This window comes from Eptatretus burgeri, chromosome 11 (genome assembly GCF_056783735.1).
Source record: "Eptatretus burgeri isolate ZD-2024b chromosome 11, Ebu_testis_v1, whole genome shotgun sequence".
Taxonomy (NCBI): Eukaryota; Metazoa; Chordata; class Myxini; order Myxiniformes; family Myxinidae; genus Eptatretus; species Eptatretus burgeri.
Genome location: NC_140971.1, coordinates 75,105,962 through 75,130,041, shown reverse-complemented (window position 1 = coordinate 75,130,041; position 24,080 = coordinate 75,105,962). Strand labels below are relative to the sequence as shown.

General features: G+C 44.4%; 1 protein-coding gene and 1 pseudogene across 2 annotated transcripts in view; one reads left to right on the top strand and one right to left on the bottom strand.

The window, feature by feature from the left end:
* LOC147017404 (transcription factor E2F6-like) overlaps nucleotides 1-24,080 on the bottom strand; it is an 82,928-nt gene that overhangs the window by 55,516 nt on the left and 3,332 nt on the right. The window lies entirely within an intron of this gene.
* On the top strand, nucleotides 5,579-9,674 carry LOC147017405 (uncharacterized; annotated as a pseudogene).

Sequence of the window (24,080 nt, the reverse complement as noted above, 5' to 3'; positions counted from 1 at the left end):
AGTTTTTTTTCCCCCTCATCACAATTTTTTTCAGTGAACCGGTATATTCAGAATTCCAATACCGGTATATCGATACGGAAAATTATAACAATAAAACCGGTATTTCAATATATTACCGGACTCGACTCCTCGGACTACCATCTGTTTGGGTTCTTGAAAGATCAGATGGGAGGCCAGCACTATGAAAACGATGAGGCATTGCAGATAGCCATGTGTAACTGGTTGTGAAGTGTTGGAACAGACTTCTACCGCGGTGGGATTTTTAAGCTCGTTCAGCGCTGGCAGAAATGTGTGGATCATTCTGCAGTTTTTGTAGAAAAGTGATGTGGTGAACGGTCGAAGCCGCCAACTATTTGATGCCAGCTCAATCGTATAAACCGTTCATAATAATACCCTTTTCCCCCTGGCTGTTGCTTGATGTATTATCTTCCTATGATACTTTTTCGAGTTGTTTATGGATCCTTCGGCTACACTCTGTCCCTCATACTGTTGTGGGCCAGAGTTCGGTGGCGAGGACGACCGCTAGATGGAGCAGTTAGGCCGTCTCCCACAGAACACCGGAATGGAAGGTCGTAACCCTCGGATAACTCCAAAGCTCATGGGTCCCTTAGCAGACCATGGACGCCAATATTTGGACCGCGCGGTGTAGGGTTAATTGTCTCGATCTCCAATATACCTAAATAACCACGCAGACTAGCTACCGGGGAAATCACACCCTCGACAGGCTCTGTCGAACCGGGTCGCCCTAGCGACCTCGGTCCAGTGTAACCGAGCGGAATTTGGTGTCCGTCGGACCCAATGACAAATTAACGGCCCAAATGGCCTCACTAATTCTCAATACGCACCGTGCTGGGTCAATGGGAGAAAGCACAGAAAACGAGCTGGTACATTTAACACGGGGGTTTATTTATAAACAATAATCGGGGAGGGGAGCACACAAAGAGCAGAGTTATCCGACTAAAAGCAATGGAATGTACAATGAACACAGGGCACTTAGACAGTTTCTACTTAACAGGACGGCGCCACACACACACACACCCAAAAGAACTGGACCCCGTCGGGTCTTTATTTTAGCCTTTCAGGTCGGGAGGGAAAGGCGAGCTGAGGGCAGGGGCCTATTCTTGCACCTGTCCGCCTCGTGCGGTCTGGTCGAGCTTGTCCGGTGGCGGGATTCGAACCCGCCGCCAACAACACAGCACCAAGCACCAGGGACCAGGAACGACGCAACGGACGCCAGCCAGCACGGGAACGGACCACACGAGACGAGCACCCGCGGGTAGACGAGAACGCCAGCAGGCAAGATGAGGCTTCTTCTCTTTCTCCTCCTTTTTTTACGACGGGGCGAACCTTCTCTTCTCTTTCTCCACGGCTCACCACCTACTCTTATCCTTCCCCTCCCCCGCGGGTCGAGGGAACCGCTCTGAGGAACTCGCCTCCGGATTGGACGAGGGGGCGAACATCCCATTTGGCTGGGAGGGGGGGGCGCCCCTGAGGTGGACAGCCTCCTGATTGAACAAGGCGTCTCGGGGGGGGGGGGTGTCGAGGCGTCTCGGAGGCCCGCTCCCCGAAGAGGCTCCGTTGTAGCTTTTGGCACGCTGCCTCCCATTGGCTGGAGCGCGCGTGCGATGCTCGCCCTTCGCTCATTGGCTGGAGGAAACGTCCCATGCCCTTCCTCGGAGCGGAGCCTCGATCTGAGGCGATGGAGACTCCGCCCACGCCTTCAGCCAAAAACACGTGGGCAACGTCGACTGGGTTGAGTGAGGGACGGTGCCATTGTTGTTGTTGTTGTAGATGTATAAAACCTGACTATAAAATAACTCACAGCGCACACACAAAATTCCCATTTGACATAGGGGATGGATTCTAACTATACGCATACTTATCGAAATAACTGAACTCCGGGGACTCTGGCTGTTTGTGTGCAAAAGGTTTCCAAATCCGTAACAATAAATCTTGCTTTGGCTCGAACCATGTTCCTGGATCAAAGGAGCATGTTCAGCTGAGCAGACCTTCTTTAGGTTCGACCATAAGGAAGTACAATTAAACTCTGACCTTTCCACTCACAGCCCAGCCTTGTTGGTATGTATTCCTATCAGAACTGCTGCATTCCAATCCATTGCAAAACGGAATTAAAATAGTCAAAATATACCTGCACAATACAGCCATTGTTCCGAAACCGGTGCCCAAATGTCCCAAGAAAAACTTTTGTGCATCGTACTGAGAGCCCACACTTACTAAAAAAACACGGATTCCTTTACATAGGGGAAGTGGAGATAGTCACATCAAACTCTGTATTGAATGTCCCCAAAAAACACAACTGGCTTACTGGAAGCCTTGCACTATCAACTTTAGTTTGCACCAAGCACGAAAATACATATACAAAAGAAAATGTAAAAAATATATGTATATATGAAAAATACATATAAAACAAGACATTTTAAAATTCCTACCACCCTCCGTCCTTGCCCATTTCCAGCAAATTGTTACAATTTTACAATAACCTCCAATTGACGTACCACACTGATGCAGCAGAGATACATCATCATCTTAACAACATGGCATTCTAACCAAGGGGAAGACGCTGTAAACGCATATAAAAATTCCACCAAACCAGATCGTATCTGGCTCCGGCACAAAGTGACTGCATTTAACAATGCAAAGTTCCATTTCCAAAGTTACTGGTTTCCTGGCAAAAGGCCCATCACTAAATCGCTGGAGTCAAGGCAAGTGAGCGGTCTGCAATGGGTATCTGAGAGGGTGCCATTGATTCTGAAGGCTGTGCCCTGCTCTGCTCCCCCCCCCCCCACCACCTCGGATCCTAACAATTTTGTTGGGCTCATTTACAGTCCCCCTCCACTTGTTGGGCTCATTTATAGTGCAGTGATAAATATTCCCAGGGTTTATGCACCAACTATCAATGAAAGCCGCAAAAGCATATAATTTTTTTTTTAGAATCCCTCAGCACATATGGTGTCGAGTTAAATGCTGTCCAATTAAGTCTGCAGGCATATTCAAGTTTGTAGTAAGACTGCACATACAAATCGGTGGTGAATCCACAGCGTCGAGTACACTGTGCAAGAGCAATTGGCTTTCTAATGATCATAAATTATAACTAAAGCTCCCAGAGCACGTGCTACCCCAGGGTCTTAGCCAGAAAGCACGTTTTACAACAAACCCAGACACAATGAGCCATTGGACAGGCCCGGGCACAGGGATCGTGTTCTGTCGTGGCTTCACACAATTGCTAATTGATGTACAATTCCGAGGCAACTCCTCTGGATTAGCTAACTGGAACAGAAATTAAAAAAAAAAAGAGAAAATAATAACGAGTAGCCAGAGGATGTCAATGACCACAAGGAGGAAACTCCAAATATTCACTTTGAAAACTGCACCCTTATTCCCACTTATGTTTGTTTCCATCAGATAATGAAGTGGAGCATACTCTGCAGCTGCAGTTCAAGAACTCTTGCCTCAATGTTCAAAAGTCAGTTCATGCAAAATTATCATTGCATTAATAACTACGAGGGCACTCGGTAGAGCGCATACCTCCGCCACGCAATGCCTGATCCACGAGAACATATCGGGCCCAATACATTTGAAATATGACATATATATTGTTGTGGGCCAGGGGTCGGTGGCGAGAACGACCACGAGGTGGGGGAGGTTTGCGTCGTCTCCCACCAAACTCCCCGGAATTGTAGGCCGTCGCTCAGATAACTCCACGAGCCGGCGGGTCGTTTAACCGACCGTGGTCGCCAAAATTTCAACCGCGTAGCGTAGGGTCTATTTGTCTATAACCAATTTACCTAATTAACTACGCGATTTCGACTACTGGGGAAACCACGCCCTCGGCACGTCTTGCTCGAACCGGGTCACTCGACCGACTGCGGTAGAATTCCAACTACCAACTCCGGTTCAGGTGCAGCCAAGCGGAAACTGCCAAAGCCATGCCGGCTGGAATGAACGGATTATCGGTGATAAAACCCCACCTAAACTCAGATCCGAACCATGCTGGACCAATTCAAGAAGGGATGGAAACGAACTGGGAACATTTCTAACAAGTTTTATTTAAAGTAAATGAAGACACAAAGCAACACTTAACACGAATATGCAAGAAGTATTGACAATGATCCAAAAACACTTATTCAGTTCTACTTAAAGACGGGCCCACACGCAGAAACACACAGAAAATGAAAAGAAACCCAGTCTTTATTGGACCCTCGCAGCCGTGGAGAGAGACAAGCTGGGGGCCAGAGTTCGGTGGTGTACCTGACCGTCAGAGGAAGGGCGTGCTTCACGATGCAGCACCTGACAATGGTCGCTGGTTTGGTTCCCAATCGCACGTGTGGGACTCGAGGTTCGTGGTGGAGCTCGGGTGGTGAATGGCCGGGGTCCACGGAGGGGGATCGGGGTCGCTCTTCCCTTCCTCGTAGAGGGCCAGCAGAGACACATTCGCTGCCTCGACGACAACCAAAAACTCTTCAAAATAACTTTTAAAAGACTCTCCAAGACCCCAAAAAGACTCTCCAAGACCTCAAAAAGACCACCTGCCACAGAGAGTGCTCGGGAATTTATCGACCTCCCTCAGTGGGAAGGGGCCTTGGTGAACACACCTCGCTGTCCGTCTCTGATTGGACAGATCCAACGGCCCACCTTTCTGGGGCGGGGCCTTGGCCCCTGCCAGGAAACCTCAGCCAGTCTTCCACGCGGGTTCATACTTGACGAGTAACGGTATCAATGTTGCACAGGCCATCGTGCAAGAGTTACAACGTTTGTGGAATAGACCGGCAGCCAGCGAAATTTATTCAACCGGAAAGAGACAGAAGGTTTGACCACACGAGGTGGTTGATCATGTATTGCTGACCAAGGATCGGGATTGCTGCCGGTTCGTAGACTGTACCTTAGGCCGACAGGTGACATTTCCGTGTCACCAAAATTGGATTTATTCAACCCGAGAGCGACAGGGAAACTAATCATACCATGACATGGGGTAGGGATCACAGTTGACCAAAAGGTAGTTGACAGCAATTCTAACCTGTACGTTTTCCTGGACAGCAATTTTTTATGGCGTCACGTGACCACATTAATCAACCCGAGAGTGACAAGCATGAGACTTGATTCATATAATCTACGGTTATTGCCAAATACGAAAATATCAATGACAGCAATTTCACCCTGTACTTTGACCTTGACAGTAACCTTTGACCTTGACCCAGGTGCAATATACCAATGCTATTCAACTCAAATGCGACAAGCATCGAACTTAGTTAAGCATGATCTAAGGATATTTCCAAACACCAAAATACCAACGACAGCAGTCTTTCCATGTACTTTGACCCTGACAGCATCCTTCGACATTGAACCAGTTACCCCATTCAGGATGGGGAAACTGACCCGAACCCACCCAAATGCCGGCTGCCGGACCGTCAGCCTCGTTCCCGTGCGTGTATACTCTTGTAACGAGGATGCCTGACTACGTGAGCCACCCGGAAGTCTCTGCATGTAGTGGTGGTCGTTGATCAGTGAAGTCAAACGAGTCTTTACCATGGAAGTTTGAGGGCTCCTTGGGGACATTATCATGGAGGATGAGGTGAGTATTTTCAATACAATACGTTATCATTTTCTGCGCTCCAAGTGTTGGTGCTCGTAAGCCAACGTAACTCGCGCGCTGGGTTTTCTCTGTCATCTTTACTTCCTCACTCACACACTGCACCGTACATGGCTTGACTTTGTTTTCTCTATTCTAGTTATTTGCAGACAGGAAATGGATAAGGGATTGAGGGGCACCGCACTCCACGGGTGCGTATACCTCATAAATCGCCATGCGGTCATACGTACCAACACAAAGTGTGCATTTGTGCGCGCCAAGTGCGCCGGCTATGCTCACCCATTTGCAATGCCCAAAAAGTGCACGTCAAAAGGGCTGAAATTCTCACACTGGAATATTTTCAGTGCATTCTAGTAGATTCAATGCTGCATAATTCCATTTCCATAAAATAATCCCATAATATACCGTCTTGACAAAATCTCAATGAGCATTCCAATGACCTCACACCACCATCACACCCATTTTGTGCCGTGTTATTCTCCTAGCATGCTAACTGCCTAGCGAATTTATTACGCTTGATTTCTTCATTTTAGGTTTGTTTCCTGTGTCGGAAGAAAGATGATAATCCGCTAAAACACATCAAGGACGACGAGCAGTGGTCAAGGGTGCAAAATGCCTCGGATCGACAAAAGTGTCTACAAACGGACATGTTTCAGGAAGCTACCGACAGGATTCAAAATTGCCCAGACTATTCATGCCTGCGATAGCATTCGACCTGTCTCAGTAAGTTCAGTGCTGTAAAAAACGTAAAGCTGAGGATGAAAGCAGCAAACCTCCAAGCCTAGCTAAAAAGACAAGCTCAGTGTCTGGCTTTTTAAAATCGAGCCCTCGAGGTGTCATAGTTGACAAACGCTGCGTTTTCTGTTCAAAAGAAACTATCCAAATGTGGAAAATCGTTTGAAACATTGAACCTGATGCTATCTATGAATGGTAGCAAATCAGTTGTGGCATGTGCTTGAGCGAACCCAAATTCCACTTCGAGTCAGAAAATTCTGGCGCTTGCTCGAGGAACGGACGACCTAGTGGCTCCCGAGGGCATGTACCACAATATTTGTCGCTTGAAATTCCTTCGAAGTAACGTTGCTGAGGCTGCAAGTTGCGGATATGATTTCGTTGCACCCTCAGCTGTTCACAGGGAAGCATTCGAAGCGATACAGGGATTCATAGACTCCCAAGTAGTGGCAAAACGTATTCCAGTCGCAGTTGCATCTGTAATGGAGTTATACAAATCAGAATTCCTGGCCAGTGGTGGGATTTCTGGGGGAAAAGAAGGATACACCACACAGAAGTTGCTGGATAAAATTTAAAAAAAAGCCTACAAGGACAACCTGTGCTATGGCAAGGAGTCGAACAAGACCAGGAAATTAATTTACATGCCATCTCTCAGTTTTGATGATGCTGTCGTGGCTTTGAAAAATACCACTGCGGATGAACAGGAAGTACGATCGAGTGCAATGATGTTGCGATCGGAGATTCTACAAATGGAGAAGACCCAAATTCCGAGCCCTACAACCGTTGATTCTCTGAAGAAAACCGCCCCAGAAATACCTCCGCCGATAAAACTTTTCTACAGAACACTACTGTGTGGCGTTGCTGAAGCACCATCAGCCGTTAAGGAAAGAAAGTGTGAAGCGCTCTCTTCAGATGCAGTCTATACCGTATCACAGGGAAATGTAAAACCTTGGAAAAACACAGCGCTAGGTATTGGACTTTCTTCGATGTTAGGAAGCAAGAGTGCAATAACAGTACTGAACAGACTTGGTCATTGTGTGAGCGACGATGAATGCAAAAGACTCGTGTCGGAAATCGCATACACCTGTGCTTCAGGAGAAAAGGAGACACCGGTAGGAATGTTGCCCGACTCACAACTTGCAATTGGTAAAAATAAAAATAAAAAATGACCGTTTTTACAGCCATTTTTCCCTGCTGTGCAGGGGTTTGGCTTTTTGTGAGGCAATGTTTTATGGCCGGATGCCCTTCCTGACGCCAACCCTGGTCGCCTCTTATGACACACAGGGATATGGTACACCTATTCTAACCGGGGCATACACCGGGACCAGTACACTGGCACTCATTTCGCCGACCTCGGAAGGATGACAGGCTGAGTCAACCCCCTGGTGTTAATTCAGCAGCCAACGGGGCTTGAACTCAGGACACTGGAATCCCAAGCCGCCACCCTAACCACCAAGCCAACACCAGGCTTTCACAACTTGCAATTGGTAAGTGGCTATAAAACCAATTGCTGGATGAGAGGGAGAACGTGATGAATCTTACAATCAGTTCAATGTGCATAAACCCGGAAAGATTACCCAGGACGCCCCCATTTTGCTCAAGCATTAGGATACGATCATTTCTTGATTTCTGCTTCAGGAACTGCCGGGGACAACTTTGACTTGAATGTCGAAACCCTGGACGGCAAGAACAGTCTGCACATTTACCGTGGGTATAGCTTGCCAGAATCAATACGTTCCAGATGAACATCACGCCAAAATAGTCGCAGGACCGTCAAGAGAGACGTCAACTGTGAGTGGGAGAGCCAGAAGAACCTTTGAAGGCATTGTGAAAGAGTGTCCAGCTTTCCGTTTGAATTTGCGAGCAGTCAAATTCTCACTTTCGGCAGCGACTACTTCAAACGACAGCGATAAATTCATTGAAGCAAAGGCATTGGATATTTTGTGGGTGATAAAGTCCATGCATGAAACGGTGCCTCAGTTCAACGGATTATATTCCTTGTTTGTGGAGGACCGCCTTCCAATGACAGTGATAGCTTATATGGATCCCATAAATGAGTCTCCATCCCTTGGCAAGGTTGTTCAGGCTATCATAGAACGATCTCTGAAAGTGGCTGAAGAGAATGGTCAAATGTGGCACCCAGTTACGTACGATCTGAACATTGCCATGAAGGCGTTGGCCATTCAAGCTCTCCGTTCGCCCAAGTTTGATAAACTTATCATTTTACTGGGCAACTTTCACGTCATATTAGCATTTTTTGGTGCTGTTGGGACCGATATATCCGATTCCGGTTTGGAATATCTGTTGACAGAGGGTTATGTTCTTGCCGAGGGTTCATTGAATGGGTTTGTGAAGGGTAAGTTTTATAACCGATGTACCCGCATTCACCAGATAACAGCTGGTGTTCTGGAGCAGTTACTGTATGAACGATTCCTGTCGGACAGACGTGATCAGTTTGAAGAAGTCATCTCAAGAGATAATGTCGACAGATTTGGACGATACGAACAAATTGGTCCAACAGGCGACAGAGGAAGATTTCCTGCGGCTCATCAAGGACTATGAGCAGTTTCTTCATGATACCATGAACGGCTCACTTGGCAAGACAGCGGCATATTGGACTGTGTACGTGTACTTCATCAACCGCATTTACCGAGAGCTACAAAGGGCTGTAGGAACCAACGATGTCGCCCTATATGTGACAGTTCTACCTCATCTTACGGATCTGTTCTTCGCCTTGAACAGACCAAATCATGCTCGGTGGGGTTCACTCTATTTGGAAAAGCTAAGTCAACTAGGTTCGGCTGCAATGGATGTACTACAAGCTGGTGCCTTCAGCACGAGACGTACAAATAAGGCATACTCCCGCAGTCCAATCGAGCTAACCCTTGAGCAGACCACAAATCGCGACGCCGCATCTGCAGCTACCGGAGTCGTCCACTTCGCCAATTCGGAGAAGGCATTTAGACGGTGGTGTGTGAGCCTAACACAGCGCAGCATGGCCGCAACAGAGATGAAAGAAATGTGCGGTACTCAGAAGGGAGAAACACCGGCAAACCAATTGCGCAAGCAGCGTGTGAAGGAGGACAAAGAAAGTGCCGACCGTCTCAAGCAGATGTTCATTGAAACATGCCATTCGTTCGGTCCCGCCGCACCAGAGGCCCTCGTCAACTTGGCTATGGGGAAAAGTGTCTGCGAAGCGACGGCCAAGTACCTGACCACAACTCTTCATCGCGGAAAATTGGCAAGATCGGAGTTTCTGCTTGAGTGCGCAGAAGACGGGTCAAGATTTCTAAAAGCTGTGAAGCGCACCAGAGTGCAAAACATTGCATCGTAAAATGCTCGGAAACCGATCAAATGTGATAAGGTTGGTACCGAAGGTGTGAGAGACACCTTCGTTCACGTCTTAGCAATGGACGCGGTGCGAGAAGTTATCGATCTCAGAGATCTACAAAGCCATCAAAAAACGTCGATTCCCCTGTCAATCGCACACAGCGATGGGTCAGTGACGAAGACGACCAAGTCAGTGCTCACCAAAGTTCTGGAAGGAAAACAGAAAGAAACGCTCTTGGACATCTCACTCTCAGTGCGGCCCTTGGTTTATCTCGTTGATGGCGGTCTTATTCTCCCACGAGGTTCTGCCTCACCGTAAGTGATCAACGTATCGGTCGATAGTGAGGGATATAATGGTGCACATTTATAGGAGTGCCTGTATCGCGATGGAGGTGCATTTACTTCTTGACAAGTACGTTACACCATCAATAAAGGATCCGGAGAGGAGGAACCGGGGTGGTGGCTGTGATGAGGATTTTGTGATAACAGGGCCGGAACAAAAGCAGAAAAAGAATGGCAGTGAGCTCCTCAAAAACTATCGCTTCAAGAATGCCTTTCTGAAATTCATGATGGAAGAAGTCCAGAATGAGCAGTATGTTGCGATCATTGACCGTAAAACGGTGTATATCTCAAACGGGGGAAACTGTATAGAACTGAAGGTGAACAGCATGGGGTTGTTGGTGGTGTCTGGTCCACCACAGTATCAGGGTCAACACGAGGAAGCAGACACTCTCATTGCCTACCATGCTGCAACGGCGATGTCAGGTGGCATGACTGTACGTTCCTCGGACACGGACGTTATGGTGATACTGTTGCCAGTCGCTGCAAGACATCCCCACCACATAATACTCGACTACGGAAGCGGAAACGATCGCCGTTACATCAACGTGTCTGAAATCGCTCACGTACTGGAGGATACGGAAGCAGGTACAACAGAGGCTGTCGTTGGTTTTCACGCCCTCACGGACTACACGTCCGCTTTCTACCGAAAAGGAAAACAGAAACCGTTTGAAATCATGCAAAAAGGATATGTCAAGGTTCTTCAGTCTTTGTGTGGCGACGAAATGGATGTGCTGGGGTTGGAGCGATTCGTTTGCCATGTGTATGGCAATAAGCAAAATGCATCATTGAGGTACGAGCAGAGGCCTTTTTCAAGATGGTGGGTGCGGGAAAGTTCTCTGAACAAGTGAGGAAGATCAACTGCGCTTCCATGACCCCCTGCAAACGTACCCTGCTGCAACATCTCAATAGGGCTCACTACGTCTCCTTGATGTGGACGTCGGCTTCGAAGGCGAATCCAACGGCCAGAATCAATCCCATCAACTATGGCTGGCAAATGGATGCAACTGGAAATTACACATTTCAGTGTTTTCTTTGGCCTGTACTACCCGAAGAGCTGAAGAAGCCTTCATCTACTGCGCCAGGGACGGAGGAATCTGAAGAGGATCCTTACGAGTGTGACACTGATGTTGAGGAATACGTCCACGGCTATCCAGACCAGCCCATCGACACTCTCTCCCCGGATACTGATGGTGAACCCTGGAGTGGTGACAGCGGGAGCGAATCTGAAATGGATTAATTGATCAATACGACCAATACTGCTCATCATAATACCAATCCTGATCAATTGTATGGATCGTTTATGCCACTTGGACGATGACAAAGAAAGAATAACCGACGTTCGTGCTATGGGAAGTGAAGCTTTAGGCCCGGTTTCTCGAAGCGGTAAGACGCGTCTTACGTCCAAGACGCGTCTTACCGCTTTGAGAAACCGGGCCTTAGTTTTCTGTCGTGGTTTAAGATTATTTTATGTCGAGGCATTGGTTAAATTTGGCATTCAATTTAATTTGGAATTATTACGGGTTCAATGTCGAAGGATGCTGTCAGGGTCAAAGCACATGAAAAGACTGCTGTCATTGGTATTTTGGTGTTTGGCAATATCCTTAGATCAAGCTTAACTAAGTTCGATGCTTGTCGCATTTGAGTTGAATAGCGTTGGTATATTGCACCTGGGTCAAGGTCAAAGGTTACTGTCAAGGTCAAAGTACAGGGTGAAATTGCTGTTATTGATATTTTCGTATTTGGCAATAAGGCCAAAAAAAAAAAAATGTTGCATTGGCGTAACGGGTCACTGAAAAATAGGGTAGGTTGGTCGGGATCTTTTTTTTATTTTGTTTTTTTTTTCCTAATAAATCCCTCCCAAAATCTCCCCCGGCTCGAGTACCACCCTTTTTGTCGGCGGGTTCTGTCCGAAACACTTCTGGGTTTTTGCGATTGCGATCGCAATCAACAAGATACTTGAAAACGATAGCAAAACAACAAAAATAGCAATAAAATAGGGTCGGCAAAATTTTTCGAGAGCAAAAAAACAAAAAAAAAAAACGTAGGGTCGGCGGAATTTTTAGGGTCGGGCGGGTTACGCCAATGCAACATTTTTTTTTTTTTGGCCTAACCGTAGATTATATGAACCAAGTCTCATGCTTGTCGCTCTCGGGTTGAATAAATGTGGTCACGTGACCCCATAAAAAATTGCTGTACTGGAAAACATACAGGTTAGAATTGCTGTCAACCACCTTTTGGTCAACTGTGATCCCTACCCCATGTCATGGTATGATTAGTTTCCCTGTCACTCTCGGGTTGAGTAAATCCAATTTTGGTGACATGGAAATATCACCTGTCGGCCTAAGGTACAGGCTACGAACCGGCAGCAATCCCGATCCTTGGTCAGCAATACATGATCAACCACCTTGTGTGGTCAAACCTTCTGTCTCTTTCCGGTTGAATAAATTTCGCTGGCTCTCGGACCAGAAGGAACGTTGGTGGAAGCGGCAAGGAACGGCTGCAAGACTCTGCCTTGGCAAGTCAGAGTGCTTGTAGACAGCGGGTGGGTAGTAGTCCAAGAGCATTAGGGTTTAACCTGGACATTTTTGGTAACAAGCTGATTTTTTCAGGAAAGGTCCAGGAATGTGTGTGAAATAACATACTAAAAGTCCTCATGAATCCTCCTTGAGCGTTTTCCGCAATCCAAGATGGCGTCCAAAATGGCCACCATTTCCTGTTTTTCTCATAACTTTGCAAGTAGGTTTACCTTTAACACATTTTAAATGTCTACACATATGTTTTGAAGTATAAGGAACTCAATACAATACATATCGGAAGATTTTGAAACACACAAAAACGAATAAAACCGCTTAAGCTCTTTCAGAAATCCAAAATGGCGTCTGAAATTGCTGCCGTTTCTGGTTTTACACCAAGGTACTTCAACACGCACTTTAAATGTCTTAATATATGTTTTGCGACTCATGAAATGAATCATATACTTATTGGGAATTTTTCAAAAACACGCATTTACCAATAAAAACACTTGAGCTCATCCTGAAATTCAAAATGGCGCCCGAAATGCCCCTTTCCCTGTTGTTGTTTTCTCATAACTCTGCAACTAAGTAACCCAATAAAGCACACTAAAATGTCTTTATATATGTTATGGGAGTCAAGGAATCTAGATAAATTCTTATTCGCAGATTTGAAACACGCATATCTATACCAATAAAACTACTTGAACTAGTCCCAAAATCCAAAATGGTGCCAAAGATGGTTGCAATTTCCCTGTTTTTCTCATGACCCTGTGACTAAGTTACCTCAATATGCACTTTAAATCTCTAAATATATTGTGTCTTGAGAAATAAGGAACTCATTCAGATACTTTGAAGTACAAAGGAAACAATAAAACCGCTGAAGTTCTTTCTGAAATTCAAATGGTGCTCAAAATGTCCGCCACTTATCAACACACTGCTGTTTTAGCCTGTTTCAAGAGGCAAAGACATTCAAAACAAGATCATGCTAGAGATTCAAACCTCAAAAGTTTCAGATGAATCTTTACCTTACGCATGCACACACCTAGTTGCATCAGTCATTGTCTTCATCGTCGGATGCTGTATCTTCAATGTTGATGTCCGCTGAAGTTGGGGTAATATCATCGTCGGCATCTATAAGAGTTGGTGCTGTATTGTTGCAATTGAGACCACTGCATTTACTGCACATTGAGGTACAAAAGAGCCCAAGTTTCTTGCAGCTACATGTCATGCTTCTGCAACCATCTGGTTTACACCCACATGCCACCATGTTCAGCAAAGTGTCGGGTGCAACAGCAATGTCTGTTTCTACCGGGGTAAGAGTCCCGTCCTGAAATCGCCAGCCCCATTCTGTTGGAGATAAGGAGTTACCCATCCATTCCTGGACGGTAAGATAGGCGCGATATGAATGTTGCTTTGCTGCAGCACTAGTTGGAGGTAGACTTTCTAGCTGAAAGGATGAACTCAGGGAACTGCGACCGATTGCCCGTTTGTATACGATGTGACGGTAGTCATCAAGAGATTCAAAACTGCTGGCTCCATAAAGCTTAAGAATGAAGCCTTCCCCAGCTTTTTCCACCTCGTCATGGGTGCTTCCACTGTTTGTGAAGGTATCCAGCAAGTCGTAGTCCCGCTTCTTGTGCACCATGTTGAAAGCTTTACGCTTGCCCTGACGATAGATCGCAGAGACCGTGTCACATCCTGTCACAGCATGAAGAAACATCAAGTGATTTCTTGTGTCCCCTATGGCATGCTGAATCTCATGAATGTTGAAGACCGTGACAGGATTACTGCGGCATAGCATGTACACATCTGTGGAAGAGGTTGCCCGAGCAACTAGCATTACCAGTAAGTCTGTGTCCGTACCAACGACAGCAACTGGCACATGTTCTGACTCTGCCAGTGCTAGTGCTGTGGAGACAATCAGGGTGTCGGCGTCTGCTTCTGCCTGCTTGACACATACTCCAGCCATGAGCATTTTGTCACGTAGAGTTTGTATAAGTCTCGCCTTATTGTTGCCGTTGGCTAAGAAAGCTGCTTGGGTTGTGGTGGTTGGCATATCTTCAAATATGATGTCACTAGAGGTACACTTCTGAGCTCTTCGTTTCTGCTCAGCTACCTTTGTCGAAGTTGCGCTTCCATATCCATCAAACACCACCGTTGATTGAGCTCCATAGTGTTTTAGGATGTACAGCTTGCGTGCTTCAGCATCTCTTAAGATGTATTCTAATGAGTTCCTCATACTTCAAAACATATATGTAGACATTTAAAGTGTGTTTTGGGGAAACCTGCTTGCAAAGTTATGAGAAAAACAGAAGAGGCGGCCATTTTGGACGCCATCTTGGATTGCGGAAAACGCTCAAGGAGGATTCATGAGGACTTTTAGTATGTTATTTCACACACATTCCTGGACCTATCCTGAAAAAATCAGCTTGTTACCAAAAATGTCCAGGTTAGGGCCTATTTTGACCTAATGCTCTTGGACTATAGTGGATAGTGATGGGGAATGGAATGGTTGTTGGTTATTCGTTGCAGGGTTCGTTGGATGTAAAGATTTAATAACCAAACTAAACAGAAATCGCAACGCACGCCTTTGATTCTCCCACTAGACAAAAGGAAAGGGATCTGACTACACACATACTTAACGACATAACTGACTTTTGGGACATCTGTATGTTGAATGCAAATGTTTTCCAGTTCCGTAACAATATATATATATATATATATATATATATATATATATATATATATATATATATATATATATATATATATATATATATATATTGTTTTTGGCCCTATCTCTCAATGGTGAAGAATCACTTTAAAAATTAAATAATTCTCGTATCCAGATCTGGATTTGGATATTCACCAAAATCGAATCAATTCATCCTTGTCACACACCTAAAGTGTCAACCAGGTTTAGTCCGAAACCAACCACAACTTTTTGACATCGTGTTATTCATTGGTTTAGTCATATCTCTCAATGGTTAAGAATTACTTCAAAAATTATAGGAGCCGGATCCAGGTCTGGACCTTCACCAAAATCTAATCAGTTTATCCTCGTCACACATCGAACCTGTCCACAAAATTTCATCAGGATCCGTCCACAAATTTTTGAGATATCTTACAAACAAGCAGACAGAAAAGGGTGAAAACATAACCTCCTTCACCTTTGGTGGAGGAGGTAACTAGAAGGGCAATCGGAAGAACACAAACCTCTGCCTGGACTCGGATCCTGATCTTCACTAAACGCGAATCAATTTGTCCTTGTCACACACCCAACCTGTCCACCAAGTTTCGTCCGAATCCGTCCATAACTTTTTGAGATAGTTTTTGGCATAATTTCTCAATGGTGACAAATCACTTAAAAATTATAGTAGTCGGATCTGGATCCAGATCTTCACCAAAATCGAATCAATTCTTCCTTGTCACACACCCAAACTTCCCACCAAAGTTCATCCGGATCCATCCACAACTTTTTGAGATTTCCTGAACACAAACAAGCAAACAGAGACAGACAGACAAAGGGTGAAAACATAACCTCTGGCCACCTTCGGTGGGTGGTGGTAACAATAACACCACTAATAATGATAAAAATTATAATAACTATGTTATTATGTCAGACCACCATAAAACCTTAAATGTTCCACACAATGCTCCATGTCAGTGTCAGTTAAAAGCTAGATGTTGTGGTATTTGTAAGCATTAATAAATGTCTGTACATGAACGATTAAAATTGATGGTTACGTATTATAAGTTTTGTTTAGCATGGATTAGTAAATTGTATTATACACTGCTTGATGTAAGAGCTAATTTTGATTGTAGATGGTGGTATTGTACTGCAAACTGCCTGGTAAGATTCATGAAAGTGCTGAAACGTTCTGAGATGAAACTACCAGAATGTGATGAGAATCGCATTTGTTGGAAGGCACGAGCTGTGAATTTCGATCGTTCCCGTGCTCGACTCAACTCTGAAGAATGAACGAGGTGTTAATGTCCAGAGTGGTTGTTAACGCGTGGAGCCAATTACAATCAGGTTGTTTAAAACACATGAAGATTGTGTATCAGGAAAGAATTCCTTTGAGCTCTTCAATCATCCTGGATGGGCCAGCGTACGAGAGAGAATACCGCGCCAAGACTCAATAGTTCAACAGCCCTGGTGGACGAGGTGAACACGCGTGAGTTGTGCCGTGAGTTGTGCCGACAGGACTGGGACAAAAGGCAACGGAAACAAATCAATGTGGGAATTGTTGTTGGACATTGCATGTAATGGTGAACTTCTCATTCGACTTTGTATCTGTTTATTTGAAATACAAGTTTCAAAAATGTTACGCTGTTGATGTGATCACCGTAACGCCACTTAGAAGTCACAGACACCAACTGACAAAGATCCATTCGAGTGGTAGCTGACCTGTACATTCGTTCGTAACCTTGGATTGCAATCATTAGAGAACGTGCTGCGTTCGGCACCACAAATAACATGCGTACACTAAAGGGAAGGAAAACCCTAAGGTGCGTGTATCACCCCTGACAGGTTTGCGTCATAATACGACGAATCAACTCTTCCACTTGGCTAATCCGGGTGTACCCAAAGTGACGTGAAAAAAAACAGATGGAGATTCAAAATCTTGTTTTAAACCATCTTAGGTTCTGTGGGTACTTTGTCCTGCAGCACACCATTTTAGAGATGACAAAATTATCCAATCCTTATGTTTTAGGAGTTATTACCTCCACCACCAAAGGAGGATGGAGGTTATGTTTTCACCCCTGTCTGTTTGTCTGCCTGTAAGCAGGATGTCCCAAAAGGTTACAGACTAAATTTGGTGGACAGGTTGGTTGTATAACAAGGATGAATTGATTTGATTTTGGTGAAGATCTGGATCTGGATACAAGAACTTCTAACGTGATTCTTCACAGTGAGAGATAGGGTGAACAACAACATCAACAGTGCCTTCAGAAAGTCTTCCAACCCTTGACTTTTGTCCCATTTTGCTGTGTTACAGCCTGAATATAAAATGGAATAAATTTTTAAAACATTGTCACTGATCTCCATAAAATACCCCAAAATAACAAAGTGAAAACAAGTTTTTAGAAATTCTTACAAATCAATTAAAAATGAAAATCTGAAATGTCTTCCATCAATAAATATTCAATCCTTTTGCTATGACACTCCAAATTGAGCTCAGGTGCATTCAATTTCCTTTGATCATCCTTGAGATTTCTCTACAACTTCATTGGAGTCCACCTGTGGCCAATTCAATTGATGGGACATGATTTAGAAAGAAACACACCTTTCTATATGAGGTCCCACAATTGACAGTGCAAGTCAGAGCAGAAACTCCACCATGAAGTCCAAGCAACTGTCCGGAGAACTCTGAGATAGAATTGTGAGGAGGTATAGATCTGGGGAAGGATATAAAACAATTTCTACAGTGTTGAAAGTTCCCAAGAGCAGAGTGAGCTCCATCATTAGGAAACGGAAACAATATGGAACGACGCAGACTCTTCCTAGAGCTGGCCGTCAGACCAAACTGAGCAAGAAGGACCTTGGTCAGGGGGGTGACCAAGAACCCAATGACCACTCTGACAGAACTACAGAGTTCCTTGGCTGAGATGGGAGAACCTGCTGGAAGGACAACAATCTCTGTGGCACTTCACAAATCTAGGCTTTATGGGAGAGTGGCCAGATGGAGGCCACTCCTGAGAAAAAAGCATAGGACAGCACACCTGGAATTCGCAAAAAGGTACGTAAAAGACTCTGAGAACATGAGGTAAAAGATTCTGTGGTCCAATGGCATGAAAATTGAACTCTTTGGCCTGAATGCAAAGCGCTACGTCTGGTGGAAGCCGAGCTCAGCTCATCACCCATCTAACACCATCCCTACCGTGAAGCATGTGGTGGCAGCATTATGCTATGGGGATGCTTTTCAGTGGCAGGGACTGAGAGACTTGAAAGGATAGAGGTAACTATAAATGGAGCCAAATACAGGCAAATCAGTGAGGAGAACCTGCTTCAGAGTGCAAAAAAAACCTTACACTGTGGTGAAGATTTTCATTCCAACAGGACAATGACACCAAGCATACAGCCAAAGCAACACTGGAATGGCTTCAGAACAAGAATGTGAAAGTCCAAAGCCCAGACTTGAATCCCTTTTGAGAATCTGTGGAAAGACTTGAAAATTACTGTTTACCGACGCTCACCATCCAACTTGACAGAGCTTGAGCAAATCTGCAAAGAAGAATGGGAGAAACTCCCCAAATCTGGATGTGCGAAGCTGATACAGACATACCCAAGAAGACTCGAAGCTATAATCGCTGCCAAAGGCGCTTCTACAAAGTATTGACTCAGGGGGTTGAATATTTATTGATGCAAGACATTTCAACTTTTAATTTTTAATAAATTTGTAAAAATTTCTAAAAACATGTTTTTACGTTGCCATGATGGGGTATTTTGTGTGGAGTGGTGACAAAACATTTAAATTTCATCCTTTTTAAAAGGATGTAACAACAAAATGTGACAAAAGTCAAGGGGTGTGAATACTTTCTGAAGGTCCTGTAGCATGATATTTCAAAACCTTGTGAATGAGTTAGGTAGGTAACAAGAACAAGCCGATTCGATTTTGGTTAATGTCTGCATCCAGATCTGGCCTCTAAGTGGAACATAAAATGTAAACTGTTCAGCCTTGCGGAGGTTACTCTACCGAGTGCAGTTATTGTTTACAGTATACATATGCTGGGAAGAACGTTGGTGGAACAATTGTGGAAATATCAGAAAAACTAAGATCGACATTGATCTCAGGGTCATTGAGAAGCTTGTGCATACATCACATGCGGGACAGGGACAATGGGAGACATCATTATGCCTGAACATTTTAAATCATAAAAACATCAGATTTTTATTGCCTCACTTCTCTCCATCCTCCTCCAGCCCACCCAGGGAGCACGCGTTATTCCAGAACACAAATGGTTACCTTTCCCGATTATAAGCTGAATACTCAGCTCCATTCCTTCATCCCTCTTCTCTCGTCTGTGAAAAACTCACGATCTGGTTCCGTTGTCTAATGCCCCTCCTCAAGTCCTCCAAATGTGCTGCTCATCACCACCTCATGCTTTCTCAAATACCCACCCTTGTTCTTGTCTACTCTCACTGACCCAATCCCACACACCTCCTCCTGCCACTCTCCTTTCTGCCACTTATCCATTCAAGTGCAATGTCTTTGTGTTCCTGTTACCCTTTGATCCTCTGTCAGTCTGTGAACCTGTTGCCCTATCGTTTAGCCACTTCATGAGGCTACATTTGTGTGTAGAAAATGACAGATAAAAACAAAACTGGACAAATCAACTCATTAAAGGAAATTTAAACCCAGGATCTCAGAACGATGAGCCGTGGTTTAATATGGATGTTACAGACCGACCCCGTTTCAAAATTTAAAAAAAAATAAAGACGTGAACATTCAACGCACTTTGTAAAGCATAGATTTCTTTCTATAAACCAATTTCCAAAAGAGGAAAGGAGCTGCTTTGTGGGTGGTTATAACAGCACAAACCCAAATAATAAAATATAATGAAACATAAAAAAAAAAATGTCTTCCAACATATCTCTACATTATCATGGAAGAAGAAATGTAAAAAAAAAAAAATGCAATACAAGGTCAAGAAATAGAACAATATTTGAAGTTCACTTGAGATTCCAAGACCTTGAGCTACAGAAGACAGGCCGAACACGGAAGTAGGGTTTTGCGACAACTGTTGCACCACTCATGCTGTTTCGGAGCGAATAGCAAGCTGAAATTTTCAAGGAAGCAAAGCGAACAGACTGGTTTGGTGAAGCAAGAAAGTTCCTGGAGAAAAGAAGTTTTTTTTATGCTGGAGTTACAGGGGAAGGGTGGGAATTGGGTGGAAAAAGAAAAAAGCGACTGGTTGAAACCCAATGCTTCGACCAATGGGAGCCTGCCTTTATAATAATGTAGCGGTGAAAAACGCGGGGCTTCCCACAAAGAATAGGAAGGGGGTGGCTGAAGAGGCGAAACGTCTGGCGGGATTAGCGATGGTTATTTCAGCAGGCCCATAGTGAGAGACGAACCATAAATGGATCCGAGGTCTACAAATCTCACGGCTTCAAAAGCATCGCTTACCACATGGGCCGCGCAATGCTTTGGCAAGAAGAGCATTCTTAGACATCTGACTTCGCCAGGAAAGCTTCGGTCATTTTGTAAACTACAACAGGAGCTTTGTTGCTAACGATGTCTGAAAATATTTCCGAGCAATCGAAAGATTACGACCACGTATGTGGGGTTTGACATTGGCTTTGGGATGTGCCGTTTGCTCACAAAAATGTGCAGGGACTCCAATCGCCCCATTCCCTGCTCGGCCTGTCACTGTGTGGGCCCTTTATCAGGCCCTCTCAGCACCTGTTGATAAAGACAACGGCTCTGTATTGTCAACCGCGTGAAACAACTGCCACGAAATGCCGCCCGACCATATGTCACACTGCTCGCTGAAGTTTTGGGGTTTTAAGTCGACAAAAAAAAAAAAATTTGTAACGAAGTTAACAGTTGGACAGACGTTCATGTAACAATCAGAACTATCATGCTTTGCACACGTTCACAAAAATTACAAACAGTACAATTGGGCATTCAAAAAGTACCTCAAAGAAAACTATGATTGGATGTGAAAGATTATATTGACTGCAAATTCAGCAATGCCAAATGTGAAAAATAATTGCAATCAAAACATTCTCCAAGCACAACACACAAATCCCTAAAATGGAATTTCAATGACACTGGTTCAACACACACAGGGCATGTTAAAAAGCCCGTTACAAGGCAGCCTGGGAGGGCACTCGCCTGAGACAGGGGGCCACACACCCGGCCGGTCGCCGCTGGACGGGTGAGGACGGGGGAAGGGGAGCGCGCCGCGAAGCCTGTCCTGGATTGGGAGGTGGGGGCAGCGTTGGGCCGGACCGGAGAGGCGAGAGGAGGAGAAAGGGCGCGTTCTGCGGCTGTTCACCTCGATACCGGTCTCTAACAATTGGTACCAGAAGAATAAAACGGATTGTGAAAAATCCCAAAAAATTACTTGTTATGCTCTGAAGATACTTTGTACAAAATGCTTCATCATATTCATTGCCATGCCAGCATACTCAGGGAAACATTGAGAATCAGCAGACAGCATGATGTAGGTGCTATTGTCATACTTAGAAATTAGAATCATGCTATATAAAGTTTAGGTTTGGCATCTCATTGGATATTTTATGGAAATAGCAGGAGTGTTAGATGGATGAAGATGGACTGGGTTAAAAATTGTGGAATCGACAGTGGGGATGGAAATGTTATCAGTAAGACATCACTCTTCGTTGTGAAAGGGTAGACATTTACCAAGTTACAAACTTTGCTGACGGACTCACTCTTCAGGAAGGTTACACAGTGGTAGATTTTTCTTTTTCTAAACAACGACGAGCAGGACAGTGTCAAAGGTCCAACAGTTTAGCAATTAATACAAAGCAGGAGTTCATGTTACACACATAGGACTTGGCAGAACAGCTAAAAGAGGTATGCAAACTCACCTCTGAGCTGCCTATCCTGGGTTTGAATCCCAACCCAGCTATAAACTGACATCCTGGTGTTTCACATATGCAGGGCGAGGCAACAATGTGCGTGGCATTCATCTGATGGACCTCAAACAGGATGACTCGTCGGGTAGCACTTGCCATTGATGGACGTTTAAGATCCCACAGTGTTTTTTATGAACAGTAGTCGTGATATTATATTGCCGGCATCAGGAACAAATTACAAAATTCCAGCCAAAATCACCTTCAGTCAACTTGTTTGGGCTAACCAGCTGATTCGTGAAAGCCATGGCCCAAAAAACGTTCCATGGTTGCCCCACACAAAGGTAGGAATAATTGCAACCATTAAAAGTAGTACTAGTAGTGCTGCCACTACCCCCCCCTCAAACCATCCATTATATGCCCTCCTTTCCAAATCAACCACTCAGCCACCACAATTCGTGCGCAATATGTAAATGGTGAGCAATTTGACAATCATTCGATTCAAAGGGTCACAGAGGCGAGACATAAAATTTACCTCGAGTAAAACAGCAACAAGCTTCTGTTAAAATAAAGTAGCAGGGAAAATTATAATACAAACCTCTCAAAGATGTGACAAGTTTAAAAGGGCACTGTGATTTCATGGAAGCATTTCATCCATTAATTTGCTCATAAAACAGTTCAAAGTCAGACATAAAAGAGCCACAAATGAATGAGACATTTGGGTCATGACGTCATGATAGGCCAAAACCAAATCAAGAGTTAAACGACAAGCCGAGAGCCATATGGTGCTTCAATTCTTTCTTTTTAAGAAAAAAAGTAGAAGAAGAAGAAGAGCCCCAAATTCATGAGACACGGGTCATGACGTCATGATTGGCCAAAACCAAAACAACAGTCACATGACAAGCCAAGAGCCAAATGGTGCTTCAACTCTTTCTTTTTAAAAACAAGGACAAATGTGTCCAAGAGCCGCGTCCTAAAGGCAATAACAACTTCCGATATTTCGTCACGTGCCTTGATGGAGCCAATAGCGAGACCCATCATGGAGGCTCCTGTTCATGATGGGAAAATCGTGTATTTACGAAATTACAACACATTAAATGGAATAATCTTTAAATAGTAACGTGAACTTTTCGAAACTTTAAAGCAAATGTCCGAATATATTTAAAAGTTGATGATAGACGCTCTCAAAAGGCGAGACCGTCAATGTGAGGATGTGTACAGGTGTTTAGTATTTAAGGAGATCCGGATCCTGTATATAAAAGAGCCGAGTCCTAAAGGTTTTGTCTTCAGAAGAACAACAACAACAACAACAACAACAACAACAACAACAACGCGGAGCTCTCTTAGAGCCAGCGTTCGCTACGCGACACGCAGCTACAAACAGAAAGTAGGATAAAAAAGAAGAGCCCCAAATTCATGAGACACGGGTCATGTCACAATTGGCCGAAACCAAAACATGAGTTAAACGACAAGCCAAGAGCCATATGGTGTTTCAGTTCTTTCTTTTTTGAAAAAAAAGTAGAAGAGGAAGAGGAAGAGCCCCAAATTCATGAGACACTGGTCATGATGTCATGATTGGCCAAAAAAAAAAATACAACTTAAACTACAAGCCAAGAGCCATATGGTGTTTCATTTCTTTCTTTCTTTCGTCGTTTTTCAAAAAACAAAAAAAGAAGAGCCCCAAATTAATGAGACATTGGTCACGTGTCTCATCCCAAAACGTCACGATTGGCCAAAGCCGAAATGAGAGTTAAACAATCTGAGAGCCATATGGTGCTTCAATTCTTTCTTAAAAAAAAAAAAACCAGAAAGTAGAAGAAAAAGAAGAAGAAGATGAGACACGGGTCATGACGTCATGATTGGCCAAAAAAAAAACACAACTTAAACGACAAACCGAGAGCCATATGGTGCTTCAATTCTTTCTTAAAAAAAAAAACAGAAAGTAGAAGAAGAAAAAGAAGAAGATGATGAGACACGGGTCATGACGTCATGATTGGCCAAAAAA